At 45.0% G+C, this 26988-nt stretch overlaps 1 protein-coding gene across 1 annotated transcript in view; it reads left to right on the top strand.

Annotated features, from left to right (window-relative positions):
• The window catches only part of LRRC4B (leucine rich repeat containing 4B), a 443022-nt gene that overhangs the window by 154571 nt on the left and 261463 nt on the right, over positions 1 to 26988 (top strand). The gene's annotated exons all lie outside the window — the stretch shown is intronic.

The following is a 26988-nucleotide window of genomic DNA, read 5'->3' as shown; positions in this document are numbered from 1 at the left end:
GAAAATGACAACTGGCGTTTTTCCAGAAGTGGCATCGCCGGGGAGACTCCATGTACTCATTGCATTACAGGTAGTAAATCAGAGAACAAACCCACTAAATAATAAAGATTTCAAAGCCCACCTTAATACACCACAGGGACAAAACCCACAAATAAAGACATTTAGATATGCATTATTCAAGACCCAATAATAGAACAGAGGTCTTCCCAAACCCTTCTTAAACATTAAAAACAACCAAACTCTATACACTCCCCCAAATCCTCCCACAGGCATCCCCCAGCATTGTACATCCCTCAAATCCCCTCACAGGCATCCCCCAGCATTGTACATCCCTCAAATCCCCTCACAGGCAACCCCCAGCATTGTACATCCCCCAAATCCCAGGATGCATACATGGCCCCAGAATCGCACACCTTCCAAAATCTCACACCACTGGCAACCCCCAGCATTGTTCACCCCCCAAATCCTCCCAAAGGCATCCCCCAGCATTGTACACCCCTCCAAATCCCCCCACAGGTGTCCCCCAGCATTGAACACCCCTCCAAATCCCTCCCACAGTCATCCCCCAGCATTGGACACCCCTCCAAATCCCCCCGCAGTCATCCCCCTGCATTGTACACCCCTCCAAATCCAATCACAGGCATGCCTCAGCATTGTATACCCCTCCAAATCCCCCACAGGCATCCCCCAGCATTGCACACCTCTCCAGATCCCCCCACAGGCATCCCCCAGCATTCTACACCCCTCCAAATCCCCCACAGGTGTCCCCCAGCATTGTTCACCCCCAAAATCCTCCCAAAGGCATCCCCCAGCATTGTACACCCCTCCAAATCCCCCCACAGGTGTCCCCCAGCATTGAACACCCCTCCAAATCCCCCCACAGTCATCCCCCAGCATTGGACACCCGTCCAAATCCCCCCGCAGTCATTCCCCAGCATTGTACACCCCTCCAAATCCAATCACAGGCATGCCTCAGCATTGTATACCCCTCCAAATCCCCCACAGGCATCCCCCAGCATTGTACATCTTTCCAAATCCAATCACAGGCATCCCCCAGCATTGGACACCCGTCCAAATCCCCCCGCAGTCATTCCCCAGCATTGTACACCCCTCCAAATCCAATCACAGGCATGCCTCAGCATTGTACACCCCTCCAAATCCCCCACAGGCATCCCCCAGCATTGCACACCTCTCCAGATCCCCCCCACAGGCATTCCCCAGCATTGTACATCTTTCCAAATTCCCCCACAGGCATCCCCCAGCAATGTACACTCCTCCAAGTTCCCCCACAGGCATCTGCCTAGCATTGTACACCACCCAAATCCCCCCCACAGGCATCCCCAAGGATTGTACACCCCCCCAAATCCCCCCACAGGCATCCCCCAGCATTGTACACCCCTCCAAATCCCCCCACAGGTGTCCCCCAGCATTGAACACCCCTCCAAATCCCCCCACAGTCATCCCCCAGCATTGGACACCCCTCCAAATCCCCCCGCAGTCATCCCCCAGCATTGTACACCTCTCCAAATCCAATCACAGGCATGCCTCAGCATTGTATACCCCTCCAAATCCCCCACAGGCATCCCCCAGCATTGCACACCTCTCCAGATCCCCCCACAGGCATCCCCCAGCATTGTACACCTCTCCAAATCCCCCCACAGGCATTCCCCAGCATTGTACACCTCTCCAGATCCCCCCACAGGCATCCCCCAGCATTGTACATCTTTCCAAATCCCCCCACAGGCATCCCCCAGCATTGTACATCTTTCCAAATCCCCCCACAGGCATCCCCCAGCATTGTACATCTTTCCAAATCCCCCCACAGGCATCCCCCAGCATTGTACATCTTTCCAAATCCCCCCACAGGCATCCCCCAGCAATGTACACTCCTCCAAGTTCCCCCACAGGCATCCCCCAGCATTGTATACCTCCACAAATCTCCCCACAGGCATCCCCCAGCATTGTTCACCCCCCAAATCCTCCCAAAGGCATCCCCCAGCATTGTACACCCCTCCAAATCCCCCCACAGGTGTCCCCCAGCATTGAACACCCCTCCAAATCCCCCCACAGTCATCCCCCAGCATTGGACACCCGTCCAAATCCCCCCGCAGTCATTCCCCAGCATTGTACACCCCTCCAAATCCAATCACAGGCATGCCTCAGCATTGTACACCCCTCCAAATCCCCCACAGGCATCCCCCAGCATTGCACACCTCTCCAGACCCCCCCCCCACAGGCATCCCCCAGCATTGTACACCCCTCCAAATCCCCCCACAGGCATCCCCCAGCATTGTACATCTTTCCAAATTCCCCCACAGGCATCCCCCAGCAATGTACACTCCTCCAAGTTCCCCCACAGGCATCCCCAAGCATTGTACACCACCCAAATCCCCCCCACAGGCATCCCCAAGGATTGTACACCCCCCCAAATCCCCCCACAGGCATCCCCAAGCTTTGTACACCCCTCCAAATCCCCCCACAGGCACTCCCCCAGCATTGTACACCCCTCCAAATCCCCCCACAGGCATCCCCCAGCATTGTACATCCTTCCAAATCCCCCCACAGGCATCCCCAAGCATTGTACACCCCCCCAAATCCCCCCACAGGCATCCCCCAGCATTGTATACCTCCACAATTCTCCCCACAGGCATCCCCCAGCATTGTACACCCCTCCAAATCTCTCCACAGGCATCCCCCAGCATTGTACACCCCTCCAAATCCAATCACAGGCATCCCCCAGCATTGTACACCCCTCCAAATCTCCCGACAGGCATCCCCCAGCATTGTACACCCCTCCAAATCCAATCACAGGCATCCCCCAGCATTGTACACCCCTCCAAATCCCCCACAGGCATCCCACAGCATTGTACACCCCTCCAATCGGTGGTTGACCGAGTCAGTAAACATCTCACTTTGTTCCATTATCGAGGTTACGAGATGCTGAAACACTTTCCAGGTTCTTTATCGATCATGTGGTGAGATTGCATGGGATTACTCTGAACATTGCATCGGGTAGAGGGATGCAATTTGTCTCCAAATGGAGAGCGTTTTGTAAGAAATTGGGGATTGATTTGTCATTCTCTGCTTACCACCCGGAAACCAGCGGTCAACAGAGGACAAATTAATCATTGGAACAAGTTTTAAGGAGTTTCACTGCAGGTCAGCAGAAGGACTGGTCCTCATTTTTACCTCTTGCTTTGTTTCCCTTTAACAGTTGAGGTTTCAGTGGACTGATTAACCCACCTTTTTATTGCAATTAAGAGTTTCATCCCCATTTTGGTGAATTTTCTAGGATGAGTTCAAGGTGTCCTGGAGTAGAGGTCGCCATACATAAACTTGGGGATGTCTGGAGGGAGGTTTAAAAGAATATTGGGGTGGCTTAACTTCATCAAAAGAGAAGGCCAATAGGAAACGTTCGTCGGGTCCTTTCTTCAAGGTAGGGGATTTGGTTTGGTTTGGTTATCTTCCAAAAATATTAAGCTGAAAATACTATCTGCGAAGTTGGGTCTTAAATTTATTGGGCCGTTCAAGATTCTGGAGGTAGTCAATCTGATTGCCTTCAGATTAAAACTTCCTCAGTCTCTTCGTGTCCCTAATGTGCTCCACAGATCCCTGTTAAAAGAGTTTATTTCTTCGGTGTGGTCTGTCTCGTCTCTGCCTACTCCAGTTTCAGTCGATGGAGGTTTAGAGTACGAGGTGCAGAAGATCTTGGATTCTTGGAGGGTCCGAAATTTCCTCTATGTTGTTCACTGGAACGGATTCGTACCCGAGGAGAGATCCTAGGCTCCGGCTCATTTTCTGAAGGCCAATTGTTTGGTAAAGATCTTCCATCTTAGGTTTCTTGGGAAACTTGGCGGTCCTGTGGCCACCCCTAGAAGAGGAGGTACTGTCATGATTCCTCTGCTCAGTGTGTCTTGGATGCAGTGAGTGATAGCTCAGTCATCCAATATAGTGCAGGGGCTTTCTGGGCTGTTGGTATTCTGATAGACAGCTCAGCCGTCCAATCGGAGACTGGGAGGTGCTTCATTCAGGTGTTCTCTGTTGTAAGTGATTACCCAGCTACTTAGCTGTCAGTCCCAGATCTCTGCCAGTCGTAGCATTTACTCGGTGGTGCATGTTGCCTTGTATTCCTGTGCTCTGTTTGTTGATCTATTACTGCCTGGCCTTGGACCTTGTTTTGACCATCCGTTTGCCTAGCACTTTTGCTCTGATCCGCTACCTTACTGGTATTCTGAGCATTACATGACTACACCTTTGTCTTTCCCCTTTAGTTTACTACTTGTTCTCTTGGTATCTGACCCCAGAACATTTGACTACCCTTTTCACGGCTTGTCAATGAATAGTGACTAGCGTGACAGTAGCTTCATTTTTTTAATTAATGTACATACTAGAGGAAAGTATATATTCCTAATGCATTACCTCTTTTAGCCACAATTCTATATCCTTTATCTAAAATCGTATTTAATGTATTATCCTAATATAATACAGGTAGATATTTATAAATATTTTTTTAATATCTCCATATTGTGAGCTATAAAGTGTACTGATGTGTATCACTGATGTGATGTGTATCACATTGTCTTTCTTATTTATTTTTATTAAGTAACTATTCATTTCTTACCCATCACATTTTATATGAATTAATACTGTCACATTTGTGCACCCTCTATCTTTCAGTCTTTCTTTAATAATTTTACTTTCTTTACTAAAGTCATCTTCTCTGGAGCATATACGTTTTGCTTAAAAATTCCCCATTTGGTATAGCTTTGATTGTATGGTTGAGATGACAGCAATGTGTACGCAACACAGTATTGTCACTAACAAGCTTGCAAAAGTTTGCAAAACATCTTGATGTGAATAACCCCTAATCACCTTTAAATTCAACATGCAAAAATGTAGTAATTTTTTTAGAATGTGTATGTCATGTAACTGTTGTTTGATATTCTGGTGCTAGGGGCTGCTTCCCTATCCCTAAAGCTAGCTATCCCAGCTCCCCGGATTACTCCTAATGGTGAAGACACCGAGGCCACGTGCCTTGCTGAGCTCCTGAATCAGCCCTAATCTGTCCCCTCCCCACTCAACTAACCCTGAAGCTCCACTGCTACTGGCCAATGATTACATGCTGGCACAATGATGTCATAGCCGGCGCCAGCTCATGATCTCATCATGCTGGCATGTTACTACTGAGGGGATGGGAGATCTCCTGGCGCTGCACTGCCTTTATGTATCGGTGCTGCAGGGGAGCTCCCTGCCGGGATGTGTGCGCCACAGATGGCGGTGCACAAAACATTATAATGAGGGCAATCTGGCAATAGGCCCCCCAGAGCCTCAGACGGTAGGCCAGATTGCCCTCATAATAGTTCACCTATGACTCAGAGATACCCTGTATTAGACATAAAGGAGGGTCTCATGCACATTCAGTTCAAATTGTCATGTAGACTTCTAGACTAATAAATGCTATGCACTAAGTGCAAATCCTGCCCAAAATTACAAGCAGGGTCATCCATACACCCTTGAAAGCACCAACTGTAGTAGCTTAAAAAAAATGAAAAAAGTGTAGTTGTGGTACTTCTACACTCATAAAAGCTTTGCACAAAGTGCAAATCCAGGAAAAAAAAATAAGTAGGTTCATCCTGTCATCCATTGATGGCAAGAACTGGGGGGGCCAGAGTCCAGAGCATGGACTCTGGGGAGACATGGAGGAGAGCCAGAACCAGAGCTGAAGAAATGTTCCAGATACATTTTTGAATGCTTTTTTTGAGGGTTATATACCACCGAAATGTACCCCCAGAGGATGTAATTAGCCAGACGTCTAGATTAGTTAGGCCAAGAGAAATACACTATTGTGTTGACTTTTTAATATATGTGTTTTTCTTTGGCTGGTCAAGAAGGACATACTAGTATTTGTATAAACCTGAATGTTGACTTCTCTTGGTCTGGGAATAATAATGTTTGTTAATATGCTAATTACATATTGTACTAAGCCAGCTAGTTGTTGATTTAAAGAGCAGGGGGTTACCAACTATGCAAATTGATTAAATGCTCAAACAATGAGACATGAGCCCTGCACCTTCCCCCCCTGAACTGTGAATGATGACCTGAGCCACAGATGTACATATAAATAGTGATTTCTATCATGCTGAAAAGAGAATCAGAACGACGCTTCAGGACAGTAGTTTGGTAGCATGGTTCCATCCAGAGAGGCACAGATTTGGATTCTACAAGATTCCAGCTAAGAGTACACAGCCCTGATTGGAGGCATACAGATCTGCCCCACTGGGCACCAGAGAACCCATGGATAAATTTGGGCAAACCAAATTGAGGTCACCTGGCCCCATGGATATATTGTTTGGGGTTTCCAAGTGGGACCCTCCGGTCACCTGGAATCCATGGAGACGTTCGGAGAAGCCAGATTGGGACCAGCCGGTCATCTGGCCCCATGAAAACTCTCAGAGAAGCCAGGGTGAGACCCTCAGGTCTCCTTCCTTTGTACCTCGATGGACTGTCAGCTTCCTATTTTGCTGCTACCTCTTCTCTGTGGAGGCCCGCCAAAAGCGGAAGGGGGAGCACTGGTTGAGGTAGTTGGTCCTGGAAATCCCAAAGTTGCAGCTGTTCTATTCCCGGCGGGCCAGTGGAAGGGTGAGACTGTAATTTTGCACCATCTCAGGCATTTGCTGGAACTGTTCTATATGTTTATTGTCTGTTTGGTAGTTCAATAAAATATTGCCACGCTGTTTCACCCTCACCCTGTGTTGCCTGAGTAGTATTATGCCCGCGGAAGACCCTGGGTCTTCACAGTTATATACCACTGAAATGTAACAGAAAGCACATAATACTCTATGGATGAGCAATACAATACGAAAAGTTTTTGAGCGTCTTTCTGCAGTTTTACATACCATTGTAATGTACCCCAGAGCACGTAATAATATATGAATGAGTAATTGAATACAGAAACATTTATGAATGCTTTTTTGGAGGGTTATATACCACCGAAATGTATGCCAGAGCATGTAATACTCTATGGATGACTAATTGAATCCAGAAAAATGTTTGAATGTAAATATTTTGAAAGTGTAGTTGATGTACTTCTATACTCAATGGCTTTACAAAAAGTGCAAAGCGAGGAAAAAATTATAAGGACGGTCATCCATAGACCCCCTGAAAGGCAACAACTGTCGGGTCTCATTCAAATAAGGAGAAAAATTGAGCCTTAAACTGCTTAGACCAATTGTCAATATTTTACTGCATATAAAAGTTAAAATCCATTACAAAACAATCCACATAGAAAAAATACATGAAAATGTGATAAACACGGACCTCGGGCTGTAAGTAACCAGTGGCACCAATAGTTACATATATGTCATAATAAATAGAGGGTATACCCCAAGGGTGTTCCTATAGACAGCATATATTAGTAGTGTCTTATGAGTCCATAAATCTTACCCTAAGCCAGAGGGAGAAAGGTATAGTACCTAATACAAATATTGAGACCTATCCCAATAACTATAGATAAGTTCAATGGAAAACATATACTTAAAAATTGGACTCATGGACATACCCAAAGGTTAAGGATGGATGCCAGTGGAACTGTCAGCCTGGTGAAGAGATTCCCCACGTCCCCTACGCACGTTTCGCTTGTATAAGTGACCGCTTCATCATGGGGGAATGACCTTTTTCTCCTTATTATAAACTATTGTATGTATATGGAGTTACTTTGGGGGACAAAATGGGCATTGTTCCCAATTTAGTACCTCTAGTTATGGTGTCATTGATCCCAATGGGTTGTTTTATAACATTTTTAAAGTCTAGTTGCTGTACTCCTACACTCATAAAGGCTTTGCACAAAGTACAAAGCCAGGAAAAAATTATAAGAAGGGTAATACAGTATTCATCTTTAGGTGTCTGCTCCATTTTCTCCTTCCTCAGGAGGCTGGGGGGACTGCCTCCACCTGGTTTCTGGAGCCCGATTCCCAGGTGCCCAGGGTTTTAAGTGACTCAGCTTCCAGTAGTGCTGAAGCCCCCGACATATAGAAATGGGCGACAGTCCCCTATGTAACTTGCACCATCGCCTGCTCCCGCATAGGAGGAGGGGAACCCCAAGGACGGTACAATTTCTCGAGGGTGGTAGTAGCCCTGTCTTGAGCCGCCACGAGGAGCCTCTCCCAGGCCCATTCATTCCTCAAAAAGGGTTCACCCTGCTCTCTTCCTTCTGGGAACACACCCACCGCATACCAGCGATGTTGCCCTCTATTTTGAGGAATATGACCCTGGTTTCAGACGTCAGCTCTTGCAGCATTCGAGGCAAGTGTTCTGTCACCAATGCCCACTGGTTGAACAAGATGTGATGACGGGTCCAAAACTCTTTGATGAAACCCCTTCTCTGCTGCCGGTTGTACGCAACGACCACCTTCTGGGATACCAACTGTCAGTACCTTTCAGCTAGCGGTAGCAATAGCATTTTTCCAGCTCTGAACCTGACTCGACTCTGTCTCTTCCGACCAGCTTAGGCCCCATAGTCCGCTCACCAGTTCCAGAATCGTGGCTCTCCAGTCCACAGTCCGCAAGAATCCCAGCGGTGAAGGCTACGGCCTGGGTTTGGGCCTTGCTGGTTCCGGGAAAGTGGCCAGATCCAGACCACAGGCTCCTGCCACCTCTGCTGTCGCGCCAGCTTCCTCAGGCTCCAATATTCCTCCGGTCGCTCCCCGGGGAGTCTCGCGTGATTCTGACATCTTTGTCTCCCACTAAGCACTTTACACTGTATGGATGACTAATTAATTGAATACACAAAACAATTTTAACACTTTTTTGGAGTGTTGTACAACCCCTGGCAAAAATTATGGAATCACTGGGCTCGGAGGTTGTTCATTCAGTTGTTTAATGTTATTGAAAAAAAGCAGATCTCAGACATGGCACAAAACTAAAGTCATTTCAAATGGCAACTTTATGGCTTTAAAGAACACTGAAAGAAATCAAGATTAAAAATGTGGTACTCAGTAAGGGTAATTTTTTTCAGACCAAGCAGAGGGAAAAATTATGGAATCACTCAATTCTGAGGAAAAAATTATGGAATCACCCTGTAAATTTTCATTTCCAAAACTAACACCTGCATTAAATTAGATCTGCTCGTTAGTCTGCATCTAAAAAGGAGATGTTGGAGAGCTGTTGCACCAAGTGGACTGACATGAATCATGAAACACGAGAGATGTCAATTGAAACAAAGGAGAGGATTATCAAACTCTTAAAAGAAGGTAAATCATCATGCAATGTTGCAAAAGATGTTGGTTGTTCACAGTCAGCTGTGTCTAAAATCTGGACCAAATACAAACAACATGGGAAGGTTGTTAAAGGCAAACATACTGGTAGACCAAATAAGACATCAAAGCGTCAAGACCGGAAACGTAAAGCAATATGTCTCCAAGACAGGAAATGCACAACAAAACAAATGAGGAACGAATGGGAGGAAACTGGAGTCAGTGACTGTGACCGAACTGTAAGAAACCACCTAAAGGAAATGGGATTTACATACAGAAAAGCTAAACATAAGCCATCATTAACACCTTAACAGAAAAAACAAGGTTACAGTGGGCTAAGGAAAAGCAATCGTGGACTGTGGATGAGTGGATGAAAGTGAAATTCAGTGATGAATCGCGAATCCGCATTGGGCAAGGTGATGATGCTGGAACTTTTACTTGGTGCCGTTCCAATGAAATTTATAAAGATGACTGCATGAAGAGAACATGCAAATTTCCACAGTCATTGATGATATGGGACTGCATGTCAGGTAAAGGCACTGGGGAGATGGCTGTCATTACATCTTCAATAAATGCCCAAGTTTACATTGATATTTTGGACAGTTATTTTTATCCCATCAATTGAAAGGATGTTTGGGGATGATGATGATAATGCATCCTGCCATAGAGCAAAAACTGTGAAACCATTCCTTGAAAGAAGACACATAAGGTCAATGTCATGGCCTGCAAAAAGGCCGGATCTGAATCCAATTGAAAATCTTTGGTGGAAGTTGAAGAAAATGGTCCATGACAAGGCTCCAACCTGCAAAGCTGATCTGGCAACAGCAATCAGAGAAAGTTGGAGCCAGATTGATGAAGAGTACTGTTTGTCACTCATTAAGTCCATGCCTCAGAGACTGAAAGCTGTTATTAAAGCCAGAGGTGGTGCAACAACATACTAGTGATGTATTGGAGTCTTCTTTTGTGAGTTTGTTTTTCATAATTCCATAATTTTTTCCTCAGAACTGAGTGATTCCATAATTTTTTTTCCCTCTGCTTGGTCTGAAAAAAATTCCCCTTACTGAGTACCACATTTTTAATCTTGATTTCTTTTAGTGTTTCTTAAAGCCCTAAAGTTGCCATTTGAAATGACTTTAGTTTTGTGCCATGTCTGTGATCTGCTTTTTTTTCAACAACATTAAACAACTGAATGAACATCCTCTGAGCCCCGGTGGCATCATTTTTGCCAGGGGTTGTATATCACATAAATTTACCCCAAAGCACGTAATAATCTATGGATGAGTAAATGAATAGAGAAGATTTTTTGAATGCTTTTTTGGAGTGTTATAGAACACCAAATGTACGACAAAGCATGCAATACTCTATAGATCACAATATATTCAATTTATTCACATACAAAAAATCTATATATATTTAGGAATGGACTGCAAAGCTTTAATCTCTGACTAGAGACTGTATTCGGCCTCTCTCCCTACTCCTGCAACTCCCTCTCCCTCCCTAGGCTAAATGAAGAATGTATGTCATAAAAACAACAAAGCAATGGATTACCAACCCCAAGGGCTCTTAGTATGATGGTTCAGCTTCAGAACCAGTATCAACACTATAGGACTCGGATTCGAGCCTGGCGGCACTTGTCCTTTTTTGACCCTTGATGATGTCATACGGCCAGCCAATCACAGTAATGCCACTGCCAAGATGGCTACAGCATTACAGTGACTCGCAGGCAATCCCTGCATGCTTATTGGCTGTGTAACAGGTGCCAAACATGCGGGGATTAGAGTTTGAAATAGAGCACCAGGTAATGCTCGCAGATAAACGAGCACATCCAAGCACCCAGATACTTGACTTATATCCGAGTATCACCGAGCACGTTCGCTCATCCCTAAGTATGAATCCTAAAAGTAGGTGGTAAAGCAAGGCGGAATGCTACGGGATTGACGACGGCCATAATCTTATAAGGACCGATGAACCTGGGTCCCAGTTTCCAAGAAGGAACCTTCAACTGAATGTTCTTCGAGGACCACACCAAATCACCAACACACAGGTTCGGACCCACAAAACATCTCCAATCAGCCACTCTCTTATATTTGGACCCTGTCTTCTTCAAATTATTAAGAACCCCTTGTCACACATAAGTAATAGACGATGAAAACCGTTCCTCTTCAGGTATTCCTGAAGAACAATTTTTATTAAAAAAGCTGAACTGAGGATGTAACCTATAGGCCCCGAAAGAACAGGGACTTACCAGTAGAATCATGACAACGGTTATTCATCCCGAACTCAGCAAGAGGCAAGTAAGTAACCCATGGATCCCCAAACAGGCGCAAAATGCTTTCCAAAACTTGGCAATGAATTGTACTCCCCGGTCAGAAAAAATATCGGTAGGAATCCCAATGAATTTCACAATTTCTCTGATGAAAATTTGCACCAAGGTCTTGGCATTGGGTAAGGCGGATAGCGCAATGAAATGAGACATCTTGCAGAACCTGTCCACCACCACCAAAATAACTATTACCTGCAGAGACAGACAGATCAGTAATGAAATTTGCAGATAAATGAGTCCAAGGTCTAATGGGAATCACCAATGGTTGGCGAGGCCCAGACGGATGAGTATTGTGATCTTACAGCGCACACAAGCACTACAGGCAGTTACATACTCCCGAACATCCTGATCCAACCCAGACCATCAAAAATTCTGAGTAAGGAGATCAGTGGTGGCTTTACTGCCAGGATGTCAGGCGAAGACCGAACCATGATTTTCACTCATAACTCTTAGACGGAGATTCACAGGTACGAACAGTTTACCTAAAGGACAGGAAGTAGGAATGTCCCTTTGAGCCTCTGTAACCTTCTTCTCCAGAGCAGAACCTATAGGAGCAATAACTACCCCTTTCTGTAGTATAGGAACCGGTTCACAATTATTTCCACCCCAGGAAAACAACCAGGATAAGGCATCCGCCTTAAAGGCCTTAAAGTTCTTATCCCCGGTCTATATGTCACAAAAAGGTTGAATCTGGTGAAGAACAATGACCGCCTTGCCTGTCCAGGCGTCAGACGCTTAGCAGATTCTAAATATAACAGATTTTTATGATCAGTGATTTCCATGATCAGATGAACTGCCCCATCCAGAAAATGTCGCCACTCTTCAAAAGCCTATTTAATTGCCAAGAGTTTTCTATTACTAATGCCATAGTTCTTCTCAGCGGAAGACAGTTTCTTAAAAAAATATGCACACGGACTCCATTTACTAGGAGATGATCCCCTGCGACAATACAGCCCTACCTCAGACACGTCAACCTCTACAATGAATGGCTGAGTGACGTCAGGCTGTATAAGAATCGGTGCGGATGCAAAACATTTCTTCATGGCATCAAAAGCTTCCCTGGCCAGACTGGACCATTTGGAAAAGTCCGTCCCTTTCCTGGTCATATTCGTCAGATGTTTGGCCACTAGCGAAAAGTTTGATGAACTACTAGGATAGGAGTTGGCGAAACACAAAATCCTTTATAATGCCTTTAAATCCTCAGGATGATCCCAACCAAGTACCGCCCGCACTTTTGCAGGATCCATGTGAAAACCAGTGGACGATAAGAAATAACCCTGAAAAAGGATCTCCAGAACTGAGAACATACATGTCTCTGAGTTTCTGTAGACCTGCCTGACATGTACCTGATGTGACTCAAAGTTAGGCGAATAAATCAATATGTCATAAAGAGAAATCACAAGAAACCTACCTGCCAGGTGACTAAAAATGTCATTGACAAAGTGTTGAAACACGGCGGGATCATTAGTCAACCCAAATGGCATCACAAGGTTTTCATAGTGTCCCTCAGGTGTCTTAAAGGCTGTCTACCACTCATCGCCCTCCTTAGCGTGAATAAGATTATATGCCCCCCTGAGATCAAGTTTAGAAAACCACTTGGCTGCTACGATCTGATTAAAGAGGTCCGAGATGAGAGGGAGAGGAAATGGATCCTGGACCGTGATCCAATTATGCTCGTGAAAATCAAGGCCGGGGCCAACCCCCTTTTTTCTTTACAACAGGAGAATGAAGAAGGTCTGATATGGTTTTCAGTGATATAGTCCTTCATGGCCTGTCTGTCTGGACCAGAGATATAGTATAACCTGCTTTTTAGCAGCTTGGCCCCAGGAATAAGATTAACAGCGCAGTCATAAGGAAGATGAGGAGGGAGTTCTTTACACCCCTGCTCTGCAAACACATCCCCGAAGTAAGACAGGTAGTCCAGCAGAGATTGGGTACCCACCCTGGCTAGCTGAGTACCCAAGCAGTGTCCTTGGCAATACTTGCTCCATTTAACCACCTCCTGAGTCTGCCAGTCTACCACAGGATTGTGTAGCATAAGCAAAGGTAGTCCGAGAACCACAGGAGAGGTCAAGCCCTCTAGCACATAACAGTCAATTAATTCAGAGTGCATGGCCCCTACCTGTAGGTGATACTCATAAATGACCTAAGTAAAATACCCCTGACTCAAGGATGCAGAGCCAATGTCGATTATGGGTATAGGTCTAGACAATTTATGTAGTTCGAGACCTTAGTCCTGGACGATCCTACAGTCAATAAAATTAAATCCTGCCCCACTGTGCAGAAAGGCAGCAATAACCATCTTATTTTTCCCATGATAGATCTTGGCCGGAAAAAAAAAATTATGGCCTACCCACAGAGGAAATAAGCACCCACAGGTTACTTACCTCCACACAACCCGGGCTCCTTAGTTTTGTGGCGGCTGTTTTTGGTGTGATATGGATGGACAAGCACCCACAAAATGACTGTCTTCACCACTGAAGAAACACACTCCTTTACGCCAAACTACAGTTGGACCAACACAATGAGTTGCCCCACCCAACATACATTTCATTGATATTTGATACCATTGCCCTTAAACTAAATGACTTGGGTCACACATTTGGGACATCCTTCCACAAGCTTCTCACAATAGGATCTGAATGCTATAGAAAATGTATGGAAGGAACTAAAGCTCAGAAGTCACAGAAGGCACGGAAGCTTCAGGATGAAACGAACTATCAGCTCACCGGCGTGGGAAATACCTGCAATTAGGGTGCGGTGCACGGAAGCATCAGGCCGGCTCCTGAGCTGTGAAGACCATGGAAAAAAGAAAATATCTAGCAACCGCAAAAAATACCTACAATAAAATATCACATTTATTTAGTCTATTTTAAAAGAAAATAAAGGGAAACTGTTTGCAACTATATAATAACGCCGAGTCGACGCGTTTCGCGCTGTCACAGCTCTTAGTCTTGACAAGTAGTGTCTGAAAAGATGTCAGTTATTTAGTACACGCCCCTAATAGGGAGTATAAAAACCACCATAGTTAACCCAAATATTAACCCTATGTATCACACTGAAATGAAATACAATGAACAAGCATGCCAATATTTAAATACAAGAATGGTGAAAAAATCATCGACAAATCATGTAAACCGCAAAATAAAATGACCTATATTATAATTTATAAGTATATATAGAGATACATATGAAATAAACCAAAACATATAAATAAGAATGTTTCACTAATATACAAATAATGACTACGAAAAATGAATATAGATTGTGAGGCGCTGCCCATTTACTAAAGACTTTTCCAGCACGGAGCACCTATTTTCGTGGATCTTATTGCTGTGTTTTATTAGTGATTTGTTTGCTCATCAGTTCAACCTCAGGTATCAGTGCTTCCATCCAATGACCTTATCTCAGGAACCTTAAACCGTTATTCTCTGAGAGGAGCCATCACCACAGGGGTCACGAGTAATGGACTTTTGAAAGATTTTTCATTCTTAGAACTAAAAACAATTGTCTAAGGGGGAGGGGGCTGATCCCAGGGAGGGAGAAAAGAGAAGCCACATGTTTTAGTCAAGAAGTTGTGTGGAAGGACGCTGAAGGAATAGGATCAAGACTGAGGACCTGTTCTATGGATGGATCGATGGCGTATGGAGATACAGGTGCATCTCGCAAAATTAGAATATCACCAAAAAGTTAAATTTATTTGAGTTCTTCAATACAAAAAGTGAAACTTCTATATTATATAGAGTCATTACAAACAGAATGATCTATTTCACGTGTTTATTTCTGTTAATGTTGATGATTATGGCTTACAGCCAATGAAAACACAAAAGTCATTATCTCAGTAAATTAGAATACTTTATAACAACAGTCTGAAAAATGTTTTTAAAATCCGAAATGTCGTCCTCCTGAAATGTCTGTTCAGTAAATGCCCTCAATACTTGGTCGGGCTCCTTGTGCATCAATTACTGCATCAATGCGGCAGTGTGGCATGAAAGCGATCAGCCTGTGGCTGCTGAGGTGTTATGGAAGCCCAGGTTGCTTTGATAGCTGTCTTCAGCTCGTCTGCATTGTTGGGTCTGGTGTCTCTCATCTTCCTCTTGACAATACCCCATAGATTCTCTATAATAGATTCTCTATGGGGTTAAGGTCAGGCGAGTTTGCTGACAATCAAGCACAGTGATACTGTTGTGTGTAAACCAGGTGTTGGTACTTTTGGCCGTGTGGACAGGGGCCAAGTCCTGCTGGAGAATGACATTTCCATCTCCAAAAAGCTTGTCGGCAGAGGGAAGCATGAAGTGCTGTAAAATGTCCTGGTAGACAGCAGCACTGACTGTGGTCTTGATAAAACACAGTGGACCTCCACCAGCAGATGACATGGCCCCCCAAACCATCACTGATTGTGGAGACTTCACACTAGACCTCCAGCAGCTTGGATTGTGGCCTCTCCACTCTTCCTCCAGACTCTGGGACCTTGTGGAGTGTGTCAATGACTGCCTTCTGGACATCTATCAAGTCAGCAGTCTTCCCCATGATTGTGGAGCCTACTGAAACAGACTAAGGGACATTTTTAAATGCTTAGGAAGCCTTTGCAAGAGTTTTTTGTTAATTATTTTAATTTACTGAGATAATGACTTTTGTGTTTTCATTGGCTGTAAGCCATAATCATCAACATTAACAGAAATAAACACGTGAAATAGATCACTCTGTGTGTAATGACTCTATATAATATAGGAGTTTCACTTTTTGTATTGAAGAACTGAAATAAATTAACTTTTTGATGACATTCTAATTTAGTGAGATTCACCTGTAAGTACCGACTGGGCTGGATAAGCGTGCTACAGATGGGAGATATGTCGTTGGGATTTAAAGTTTCTTAAAGGAGTATGCTACTGGATACCTGTGCTTCCATCGTTTTGTCTGTCATATGGAGGATTGTTGACTGAGACAATTGTATTTTGGACATTTACGTGGGATTGCTGCATTACCTTGGATGTAAGGAATAAAATATTGTTACATCGTTAACCTGCCTAGGTGATTATTAAAACCCACAACCTCAGATCTTTACATAGATACATGAGAGCATTTTTTAAATTGAGACCATTGGGAGATCTTGTGCCTAAGTTTAAAATCTAAAATGCTTCAGGTTTAAGGAGAAGCTGAGCCCAGTTTCCATCCCTAATGGGGCGATGAACCCTCTCAATGCCCACCCCTGATTGTTATGATCTGCAACAAGAACTAAGGAAAGATAGGGGAAAGCTGTCCCTACAGTAGACTAAGCTGAATCCCTACGATGTAGCGGGCTGCCTGTTCCTAGTGAACAGACCCGCCTTCGTCCTCGGCTAGTCTGAACGAAGACCTATAGAATTAAGGGAGGGGTCCCTAAAAGAACTAAGGATGTGCAGTATTGCAGTTAGTGAATGGTTTGATATTTTTTGGTTAGATGTTTCTTCCATATGTTTGCATCTTTGGTTGTCCGCACCAGAAATTACCTTAGCAGGACAACCATGTTTTCTTTGATTTCTTATTGTTAGTGGTGGACAGACTAGGTGAGAGGACCATGCTAGGGAACGGCTCGACGTGCAGAGAATTTAATTCCTGAAGACAAAATCTGCGACAGAGCTTCATCTTGGTAGAATACAGGAAGGTTTTCACGAATAATGCTCTGTATACCATAATCACTCGAGCTTTATGTGGTGGTAAATGGAACGTGATTGGAATATCTGTGTTTATTGTCATTTCCCCCATTATACAGAAGACATTGTCTTCTCTTAGATTTAGCAATGTCTTCTGCTCCGGTTATTAGAGGGTTTCTGTACCCCCTAATGCAAGTCTATTTGTAATAATGTCACATTCATTATCTAAATGACTTTCATTATATCTGTTCCAGCATTATGATGGATATAGCTGTCCTAAAGACACAGTGACAGCTCTGTGCAGTCACAGACAGCTGACCGGCACGGCGAGGGTTGCGGAGACCAATTACAGTGGTCCCCACTCTCCCATTGCTGTGATTGGTCAATCAATCTAACAAACCAATCACAGCATGTGATCGGCAGGATGAAATTGTAGAACTACCTTGCACAGTCAACACGCGCAGCTGACAGCCGCGCTCCTGCGGTAACAGCCAGGGCCGCCCCTCGCTTATTAACCCTCCAGATGCCGTGTTCAGTAGCAATCGCGGCACTTAGAAGCTTTTGAGAGGGACTGGGCCCCCTCACTCATCCCATCGGCACCCCCACAACGCGATCATGAAGAGTCGATGATTGTCACCATACCCAGAGATCAATCAATGACCTCCTGGTCTGCTAGATATGGTGGCCTGTTAGAGTCAGCCATAGGCAGGGTCTAACAGGCCTTCTGCCTGTGTAATCTGACAGGTCTAATGCATCGCAATATGTGCGCTGTAATGCAGGAGACCAGTGATCAAACAAAAGTGAAAAATGAAAAAATAAAAATGATTAAAAAAACAAAACAAAGAGCAAAAAAATGTTACACATGTATGTAAAATGAAAAATGTACAAAAAAGTATACATATTTGGTGTCGTCATATCCGGAATAACCTGCTCTACAAAACTGTCACACTATTTAACCCTTATAGTAAACACCGTAAAAAAAATGTTGCAAGAACTATGAGTTTGCCAAACAAAGGGTGGAATAAAGCGCGATTAAAAGGTCGAATGTGAATAATAATACTACTTCAGAAAATGACATCTTGGCTCGCATAAGAACAAACCCTCACTCAGCTCCGTCAGTGGAAAAATAATAAAGCGATAGCTCTATTTCTTTTTCTAGAAAATTTTTATTGTGTAAAACCAGCAAAACCTATAGAACCTACATAAATGTGGTATCACGAAAACTGATCCGAAGAATAAAGAAGAATAAAGGTGTCTTATCTCTGGCCTCTGATTGGCCGGCAGTGTGTATTGTGGCGCATGGACCGATGGGTCTGGGCGTCCGAGGATGCACATCCAGTTGAAGGTTCTGCTGGTGTCGGCGGGCCCCTGACCCACCGGGCTCAGTCGCATCAGCAACCTCTGCGATCGGCATCGTTGCGCCACTGCCTAAGGGCGAGTGCTACCATCGCTTATTCTATCCTTTACCAGACGGTATTGTCCTATTTTGTTTGCATTTCTGTTCCTTTCCAGAACTTCTCAAGTTTCTTCTTGCTTGACTGATGGCTTCTTAGCCTGAAGTCACCCAGCATAGAGACTGTCGGTGAAGCAGGGAAAGTCAGTATTGGGTGGGGAATACAGCTTTAATGGCAAAGGTTTCAGATCTAAAATAGCTCTTAATTATCATTTGCATATCAATTCAAATGCAATATATTTCCCAAAACTTTCTCAAATGTAATATCCGGTCCTCACAAGATCTACTCATTTCCTCCTCTCTCGCACATTCCTCAGCCAGTGACCCCTGAGATTTGTCCCGGACATCCCCCATCCCCTGGAATTCAGTGCCTCAGCACATCCGATTGTCGGGCATCCCCCATCCCCTGGAATTCAGTGCCGCAGCACGTCCGATTGTCGGGCATCCCCCAAACCCTGGAATTTAGTGCCTCAGCACGTCCGATTATCGGGCACCCCCCATCCCCTGGAATTTAGTGCCTCAGCATGTCTGATTGTCGGGCATCCCCCATCCCCTGGAATTCAGTGCCTCAGCACATCCGATTGTCGGGCATCCTCCATCCCCTGGAATTCAGTGCCTCAGCACATCCGATTGTCGGGCATCCCCATCCCCTGGAATTCAGTGCCTCAGCACGTCCGATTGTCGGGCATCCTCCATCCCCTGGAATTTAGTGCCTCAGCATGTCTGATTGTCGGGCATCCCCCATCCCTGGAATTCAGTGCCTCAGCACGTCCGATTGTCGGGCATCCTCCATCCCCTGGAATTCAGTGCCGCAGCACGTCCGATTGTCGGGCATCCCCCAAACCCTGGAATTTAGTGCCTCAGCACGTCCGATTATCGGGCACCCCCCATCCCCTGGAATTCAGTGCCTCAGCACATCCGATTGTCGGGCATCCCCCATCCCCTGGAATTCGGATGGTTGACCCAATGTAAAAATCTGTACTACCAGTAACATTAGATTACTGAAAAGGTTAATTTGACTAGATTTTGGGTCCGGGATTTAGTAGCAACCAAAAGAGTCTGGGTTAAAAAGGTCATTCTCATATTCCAGCCTGGGGCGTACAGGCCTAATAACAGCAGCTGGGTCAGCTCAGCAGAGTGGAGTTTGTGCTGGAGCTGAACAGAGGTGTTTGTTTGGTGAACACATTTAATACAGAGATTGGTGAGGCTGCTACATTTACTTTGTTCATTCTACCTGAAGAAAGAAATATTTATGTTATGCATTTTTTTCTGAAGGAAGGCTGTTTTTGATTAGGAGCTATAAAGTTTATGATGAACAATAAACCTTTTGCTGTTTGATATAAAAACCCTGTGCCGGTGCATATCCAAGCGGCTACCAAAGACCAGAATCCCTGCTATGTATAGAGAGTGTGATACAGACACAGAGAGAGATTTTATATCTGTATTATGGATTATGCTTCTCTATACAGATTATTTATGACACTTCTGTGCTGGAATAATATACAGCTCTGGCAAAAATTAAGAGACCACTGAAAATTTTTCATTTTCTCTGATTTTTCTCTTTATAGGTATATGTTAAATAATACTTCTTTCTGTATTATTTTTCTCTATCGAGGACTTCTCAAAATATCAATATCAAGATATTCTTATAAAAAAATGTATCTATTTATTCTTGGATTGTCCATTAAAAAGAATCAGATTGCAGCAGGTACATACAATAATTAGTTACAGAGTGATTGTCCATTTGTCCATAATTAGCTTAATTGTTGAGATTCACCCTGGGAATGCTGGGATTCTGGCTGGTAAATTGCGTTTATCTGTGTCCAGCATGTGTGTCCGGATGACTCTATGTGTCCGGGTAAAGAACGTGTTTCCTGGGCCTACATCAGCAGCTGGTTTACCCACACAGACCCTCGTCCTGTGTACTGTGGAATGGCAAGAGACCCCCACTACCTCTATCATGGGCTTTTATAGGCCCTGTTATTTTGTATATGGTAGTGAACTAAAAATACACACACAAATAGCGCATGTCATCTAGACACCCTTAGCACGAGGCTGATGCAATCTTGTGCAATGAATTAACTCAGAATTAAGAATAAAATAAATATTCATAATTAATATTTAACAGTATATTTTTGAGTAAAATGTACATTGTTGTTTTATTCTATAAACTACTGACAACGTCAGCTAAAAATGTTGTATTTATTTGCAGCAAATGATAAAGCGTCAAAATACTAAAAAAGAAACAGTGCTTTCAGACCTCAAATTACTCATGTTTTAGCTCAGGAAGAGTTCAGAAATCAATATCTGGTGGAATAACCATGATTTTTAATCCCAGGTTTCATGCGTTTTGGCTGCTTTCCACCAGTCTTTCACACTGCTTTTGGGTGACCTTATGCCGCTCCTGGCACAAACATTTAAGCAGTTCTTCTTTGTTTGATGGCTTCTGACTATCCATCTTCCTTTTGATTATATTCCAGAGGTTTTTAATGGGGTACAGGTCTGGAGATTGGGCTGGCCATGACAGGGTCTTGATGTGGTGCTCCTTTGTGGTACCACAGGACCCAAAAGGGTGCATGGACGGACTTCTCCACAAGAGGCCCTTATTACACACAGACACCTCCACCCTTCCACCTCATACCACCAGAGGGAGCCCTGTTAGAGATATATATTCTGGAGGGTGGAGTTAGGTAGTCAGAGAGTGTGCTGGCACTAGAGATCAGTGAAGAGGCAGCACCTGTTGAGCTGCTGTGCTAAGGGCCTAGAGCGTGGCCGGAGGCAAGGAGAGAGGAGTGAAGGGGGCAGAGGAGCATCTTAAGCTCACCCCAGAACACAAGCCGGACACCGGGTCCGCGCCTACAGGGCCCTCTACACCCAGTAGGGATAACCGGTATACCAGGAGGATTCCAGATCCCTGGTCAACCTGCAGCTATAATCATCTACAGAACTAGGAACCACGAAGGCCCCAGCATCCAGGGATAGTGGTAGCCCGAGAAAAGTTCTTACTACCAAGCAGACAGATGAGAGAGTGAAACAGTGCAGAAACTAGGCCTAGTTCCAGGCTGTTCAGGAGCGTCAGAGAGAGAGAGGAAGAAACGGATCAGGTGGCCTACTAGCCGCTCACTGGGGAGAGTCCAGAAGTGCACCCTTCCTACTAAGTACCCCGGACCATAGCTGCCATTTACACCAGTAAAGGTACGGAAGCGAATCCCCTGTGTGCGTGTCCGTCATTCCCTCTGACCCGACCGGGCCACCTCTCACCTGCATCCCTCCCATCAACCCTGCCCTGGGGGCTCGCTCCGCCTGTGGGGAGCAGAAACACCTCAGCTGCCATCTCATCACCCCTGGAGGTCTGCAGCGCTGGTACCCATTACCAGGAAGCACAGGTGGCGTCACGAGACAAAATTGTTTATCATCCCTTCAAGCAACAACCCCTTTTAAGAGTGACCCCAGGGTACGGGCCCGGGAGCCGACCGCCGTGACATCCCAAGAAGGTAAAGGCCCAGGTACCAAGTCCCCCATATCCCCCTGAGCGAGTCACCTTCATCCACACATTGATTAACCAAGCTGTGTGGCATGGTGCATTGTCCTGCTGGAAAAACCAGTCCTCAGAGTTGGGGAACATTGCCTGAGTATAAGGAAGCAAGTGTTTTTCAAGGATAACCTTGTCTGCGGCTTGACTCATACATCCTTCGCAAAGATTAACCAGCCCAATACCAGCCTTGCTGAAGCATCCCCAGATCATCACCGATCCTCCACCAAATTTCATAGTGGGTGCAAGACACCGTGGCTTGTATGCCTCTCCAGGTCTCCGTCTAACCATTAGACGACCAGGTGTTGGGCAAAGCTGAAAATTAGACTCATCAGAGAAGATTACCTTACTCCAGTCCTCTATGGTCCAATCCTTATGGTCTTTGACAGACTTCAGTCTGGCTCTCCTTTGCTTCTCATTGATGAAAGGTTTTTTTCTAGCTTTACATGACTTGATGCCTCTAGGAGCCTGTTACCAACTGTTCTTGCCGTGCTCTTCACCCCAGCTGCCATTTGCCATTCCTTTTGTAGGTCACTTGATGTCATCCTGTGGTTGCTGAGTGACATTCGAATAAGATGGCGTACATCCCGGTCAGTGGAGAGTCGCTTTCGCCCTCTGCCGGTCTGTAGCTTTGTTGTCCCCAATCTCTTTTGCTTGACCTTGTAATGGACTGCCATCTTCAAAATTTTAAGGATGGAGGCAACACGACGCTCACTGTATCCCTCTGCTAATAAAGCCAGAACTGAGCCCTTCTTTTCCTCACTCAAGACTTTTCTTTTCAACTCCTTTGGCATGGTTAAAAGTTATTTTTTCATTCAAATTACTTTTGGGCTATTCCTAGCACTTGTTTTGCCGTCCAGCTTGTCCTATTGCAAGAGGATTGTGGAGACCACAGCAGTGTTTTTTATACTTTCCCTCGTTACATAAGATTTGGTTCAGGTGATCACCTAATCAGAAGCACATTAAGTAGAAGGAGGTGGACGGTGGTTGGAATTCAACTGACACTGGAATGGAAGTCAGACATGTAGAGAAAACTGGGCAGTGGTCTCTTAATTTTTGCCAGAGCTGTATATATACACACACACATACATATATATACTGTACATATATATACTCAGCTGCGACTGAGGTAGGCACAGGAAGCGTTTCCACTGGAATAAACAGCCTTTTCCGGCACAAAGTGGAAACACAAAGTAAAATGTCCATATAATATTGCGGGTTCGCCCGCTCAGGTCAGTGTCCAGTCCTTAGGTCCTTAGCGCAGACCAACACACTGGAGATCCACACTGCTCCAGACACAGACCCTGAATAAGTCACTTGGCCTCCATTTTATTTACAACAAACCGCCCCGGGGTCAGGATATGTGAGCAGCCACTGCCACCCATGTATTATGACTGCTCGTAAAAACCGGCCCTGATACGCCCTATTAACCCTCTCAGCACTATACATGCAGGAGCATGCTTTCCCGGGCTTACATCAACGAAGCTACCAACCTCAATGACATATATCTCCCCTCAAGGACCTGTCCGGTGGCCATATTACAATATATTATATATACACACTTTGGTAAGACGACTCAGTCGGCTGCTTTCAGAAGTAGACTCAGGAACGTTTTCATCTGCAGGTTTATTTAAAATGGCATAAAGCACTGCAGGTTCAGCAAAATAAACACGGCCTTGCTGACATAATGGCAAAACAAAAGATAAACGATAGCACAGTCCATATGTGTGCGGGATTCGCCTGCTTCAGTTGCAGCACACTTCATCTCCTCCTGAGCTGAAGTTCCACAGTCTGAAGACTTCCTTCTCCAAACTCACAACAGAGAAAAAAAAAACAGTGACTGAGCATTTAACTTTAACAGAGATATGGTGAATGACCTCCCACCCTTCACAATGTCATTCAAAAAAACAACTCCCTTTCAACATGGTGGTTTAGCCCCCAACACATAACATGCTGGAGGAAAATTTGCAGGTTTAGTTCACTGAAGCTTGTAGCCGCAGTGAAACATATCTCCCCTCACATATATCACTAGTGACTCTGTCACAACACATACAGAGAGAAAGAGAATATCCCTATTTTTTAGTGATCAGAAGCATTGTTTTGCATCTATGCTTTATATTCTGTTATGAATACCATAATGCATCACACGGCCATGTCCACCCTAGTGCCCATTCCATCTCTACTTGCTGTGGAGGCAATGTACTAACATCTGATAAGAATACAATCAGGAGGCTGATGTCTCAGTTGTGTCTGAGGTGACACACAGTCGCCCTGCAGTTGGTTGCAGAAGATCTCTATGTTTGGCATTACAGACATCTTCTTAGAGGTTGTCTCTAGGACCCAGCGGCTACCTCCCTCTGGCTAATTAACACTCTGAAACACAGCAGGTATTTATACACCCAGGCCAGAGGGTGGTGCCAGTGGTATTCATTACTATTTCTGAAGGCTTTAGCAAGAGCAGTAATTCTTCCTCTCTGGAACTTGAGGCTGTGTGTGGATTTGTCTGGAGTCGTCTAAAGCTAAGCAATTCCCCCTGTTTGTCTACCCTTGTTGTCTATAGAGTTTAGTGGAGATCGACTAGTGCTCATCTACTCCCTTCCCTAGCCTTAGCCATACGCCAGGGAAAGACAGGGCAAGGAACGCGTGCGGTGATTTTTTCCTTTCTCCCTTGGTATGGGTTCAGTTGCAGAGCTCGCAGAGCAGTTCTGCCATCTGTAAGGTTCAGCAGCAGCATCAGCGGTTACAGGTCGCCAATATGGGGGTCTCTGCAGGTAGGCCTGTCCAGTCTGAACCCAAAGTTGCCCTCCCGGACAGGTTTTCAGGAGGAAGGGACAAGTTTTTTGTATTTAAGGAGGCCTGCAAATTGTATTTTAAACTTCATCCTTACTCCTCCGGAAATGAGGACCAACGGGTTGGTATTGAGATCTCTCTATTGCAGGGAGATCCTCAGTCATGGGCGTTTTCCTTACCGCAGGACTCTGTTTGTCTCCAGTCTGTGGAGGGGTTTTTCGTTGTCTGGCCCTCATTTATGATGACCCTGACCAAGTCGCCTTGGCTGAGTGTAGGCTACGTCGCCTTCAGAAGGGTAATCAGTCAGTGGAGACGTACAGTTCTGAATTCCATAGATGGGCAACGGATTCCAAATGGAATGACCCAGCCCTTAGAAGCCAATTTTGTGAGAGGCTTACTGAAAGGTTGAAAGATGCCTTGGCAGTATGTGACATGCAAAAGTAGTGCTGTTGCTTCAGAAGCATCCAGCAACTAGAGGGGTCAACACAGTCACAGGAGACTGGGAGTGTTTTAGCAGAGCCCCAGGGGGATTGTGGGGAACTTGTTATTGTAGTCTGGCTGAAGCCGAAGAGAAAGGTGGTGTGTTATCTGGTTCTGACAAAAGGCAACTGAACAGGTTTCAGATCAGGAGAGAAACTAATCACAGGTCAGATAGACTCCCTGAGCTAACAGTGCAAAGTATTATTGGGAAGGAAGGTAAGCACCGGAAGCAATTGTGTCACAGGGATCATCTCCCTCATCAAACCCTCCCCCCTCCATCTCCATGCAGGATAAAGAATGCTGTGTACTATTGTGTCCTTGTAAAGGAAAAGCCTGTGGTTGTGTATGCATAGAAGTGTGCTGCTAAGAGATCTAATCTATGCTGAATAATGCTACTGAAGAGACTAATACTGTGCCTTGTGAAGAAACTACTGTATTGTTACTGGAGCCTGTTGCTCAAGAAACTCAGACTGTACTGTAATGGAGATTGTTGCTGTAATATCCCTGAATTGCACTGGCCGTGCTTCAGATTAAATTCCACTGTTAAACTGTTGAAAAAGATTCTTGTCAGATGTGTCTGGTCAGCAATTGAATCTATCGTGTGCCTAAGAGAAGCTGCAGCCTATGGTCGCCCTGAGTAAATGTTCCCCCAGGATTACAAAGAATTCATGAAACCCGTCTTGCCATATCTGAACCTAGCGGCGTGCCTGTAACATTGGTGGCCCGTACGGAGAATCCTGAGCAGTGATTAGCATGTAGAGGGAGAAGAGGAAAAGTGTCTGGAAAAACACAGCAGCACAGCACCTCAATTCAACTCTGCTACACCAGTTAAAGGGGACCAACCCAAAAGAAAACTAACTAGCAGCAATGGATGTGGAAATACAAATAGACAGAATTAGTGAGCTGCTTCTTCTGTTAACCTGTGAAGAATTGAGAACAGTAGAAGAACATATAAATATGTCAGAAGAACAGATTTCTAAAGCACACAACCGCATGCAACTGTTAGCTGCCATTAAAGCAAAAATGGATGAGCTGGGGGAGAAAGAAGCTGAAGACATCATCGGGATGTTCCGCCAGGAGCTAACACAGTTTCTAACCAGGTTGAAGTTGGAGGATTGAGGGGCGGCACCAATTACCAAAAGCGGGAATCTCCATCCATAGACAGAACTACAGGAATTGAAAGAACAATTCAAAGCCCTAACAACAGCCATGCAGGAATCGAACAAAACCTCTGAACGGGTGACAGACTCAGACAGAACCTTTACCCTGCTCAGGTTAGATAAATCAGGAAGACAGTCCTCTCTAACACCACAAATCACCATAAGGAAAGAATTCAAGATCCTTGGACAGATTGGAGAGTGTGAACAGAAAGAGAAACTGTCTTATATGAACTTGTTGCACCAGATCGATGCAGGCTTACAAAGAGGCTACCAGCCAAATGAGATCGTTGAGGGGGTGGTGAAAGTGATCAGCCCAGGACTGAACCTCCATAGTATGTGTAACATACCTGGCGGCGTCCTTGCATA

The sequence above is a fragment of the Phyllobates terribilis genome, unplaced genomic scaffold (genome assembly GCF_046119375.1).
Source record: "Phyllobates terribilis strain yellow unplaced genomic scaffold, ASM4611937v1 Scaffold_12__6_contigs__length_324123572, whole genome shotgun sequence".
NCBI lineage: Eukaryota > Metazoa > Chordata > Amphibia > Anura > Dendrobatidae > Phyllobates > Phyllobates terribilis.
Note: the sequence above shows the minus strand (reverse complement) of the source record. Positions and strands in the feature narration are given on the sequence as shown.